At 41.2% G+C, this 2,098-nt stretch overlaps 1 long non-coding RNA gene across 1 annotated transcript; it reads right to left on the bottom strand.

Moving 5' to 3' along the window:
- Positions 1 to 1,092: 1,092 nt before the first annotated feature.
- Positions 1,093 to 1,413, bottom strand: LOC110016002. The gene is made up of 2 exons (XR_002291257.1): positions 1,369 to 1,413; positions 1,093 to 1,284 (listed from the first exon to the last, which is right to left on the bottom strand). It is a non-coding gene; the product is annotated as an uncharacterized LOC110016002 (long non-coding RNA).
- Positions 1,414 to 2,098: the final 685 nt, after the last annotated feature.

The following is a 2,098-nucleotide window of genomic DNA, read 5'->3' as shown; positions in this document are numbered from 1 at the left end:
TGTTGCAGACGCACACAGCTCCACAAAGCGTGCGGCGCTCACACGGGGGCCGCCGTGTCGCACAGACACTCCCAACTGTCAGACGCCGGGCCGGGGGAGGCCCCTCGCAACATGCGAACGCACTCGCTCGTGTCATGCACAGTTGGAAGTGCATGAACAATGAGCACGTCCGCGGAGAACGGCTTCATCAATGGAGGAGCCGGCGAGGGTGAGGCGTGGAGCTTCTGGATCTGTTTCTAGGACTTCCACACGTTTCTACAAACTAGAACTACTGACATCATATACAAAATAATAATAATAATAACCCAAGTTATCTTTAACCAAACTCTAAAGTTAAGAAAAGGACTGACTTTTGCTGGATTTCTATAAAAACCCACCCAGATTAAAATTGTGTTTTTAAAATGTTTTGTGGCATTTTTCTGGAGACACAGTATGTAAAGGAAAATAAGCTCAAAATTGCATCTCTGAATATTTCTTTATTCAAGTCTTGTCTAAGCTAGCGGGAGAGTGGGTAAACAGCGAGCTCTCAGTAACAGGAAGGGGAAGGGCCCATGCTATTTCGGGGCAACGGCCCTTCCGACAACTCAGCAGGAACTCCTGTCGCTCTGCAGAAACTAAGTCCTTAAAAAACTACACAGGTTTTTTTAGATTTAGGCGTAAAACGGCAAAATCATAATTGAAAGACCACTGGGTAAAAGTGGGACTTTAACCCAGAATAAACATTAATTGGGTGAAAACTCTGATGTTAAATATGAAGAATGAATTATTAAAACACTTAATAAAATAATAGTAGTAGGTTTAGGGTCTGTCATCTGGATTTCGTTTTTAAAGTCAGAAGACGTTTCACCTCTTGTCTAAAAGGCTTTGTCAATTCAGAAATGAAAAATTCCGAATCAACATGGATGAATGAGAGTCTTCAAAGAAACTCAATGAAATGAGTAAAAATAACCAGTAAATTTCAGTTAAATAATTATTTGATGAAAAAAAAAAAAACAGAATTTTTGAATTTTCCAGTTCATAAACACAAAATTGTCATGGCGCTCAAGGCGTGAGAACCCAGATGCTGGAACCCAGAGGAAAGACAGGTGAGTATTTGGTGAGAAAGGATTTATTGATTCTCCAAAGCTGGTAGTAGTTGTGGATGAATGAGGTCCGGTCTTGACGGCGGCTGATGGCGTGGCTGGAGGGCTTAAAGCGGTGAGTGTGATCCGGGAGGTCTTCAGATGATCCCAAGAGCCACAGAGTGGAAGGCAGTGCTGACGTCACTCGTGAGATGTGGGTATCCTGAGACAAAGGAGCAAGAGTTAGTGCAAGGCTGGGAGCAAGGCATGAGCATGAGCGCTTAGACTGTGAACCAGGCTTAGTCACCATAATGGGCAACGAACTGGCGTCGAACTGATGAGTGAGGTCTCCTTTTAAGCAGCATGGCAGATGAGGTGAGTGAAGTCAGCTGGTGGCAATCAGGGAGCAGAGCAGGCAGGGCTGGAGGGGGAGGAGTCTGCCAGGCACCATGACAAAAATGTTCTTTCATCTGCATCCTCCATGACATTTATTTTGCACAAATTTAAGAAAACTTCATGATTACATCATTTCGAAGAAAAATTAAAACCTGTGTTCACAACTGAGAGCAAAGTGGAAACAATAAATGGTTTTAAAAGAGAAACTGATTTTTGGATTTATTGAATCATATATTGAGTATTTTTCAGGATTTTAAAGAAAATGCAATACCTTAAAAAAACTACTTGGCATTTCCTGCCAAAGAGTTTTTTTTGTACAGCTTTAATTTATTTTGTACGATGTTACTTTCTATGGAAGTGTTTGCAATGTACTAAATGTAAATATTATTGTGCTTTCCAAGAATTTGATTTATCCGAACTGTTGTCCTATTGCTCTTCAATTAATCACAAGTGCAACTTACAGTAAGAGCATGAAAAAATCTGCTTCAGTCACCAGCATTGAGTGCTGAGCGAGCGAAAATCTCTGCAGCAAAGTCACAGGAAGCCTGAAGGGAGGCTCTTTTCCTGTAAAAAGAAAAACTTATCTGTCCTCAAGATTATTTAAAAAAAACGAGACTGATTCAGCAAGATATCTATGAAAA

Source organism: Oryzias latipes, chromosome 12 (genome assembly GCF_002234675.1).
Source record: "Oryzias latipes chromosome 12, ASM223467v1".
NCBI classification, from domain to species: Eukaryota; Metazoa; Chordata; class Actinopteri; order Beloniformes; family Adrianichthyidae; genus Oryzias; species Oryzias latipes.
Note: the sequence above shows the minus strand (reverse complement) of the source record. Positions and strands in the feature narration are given on the sequence as shown.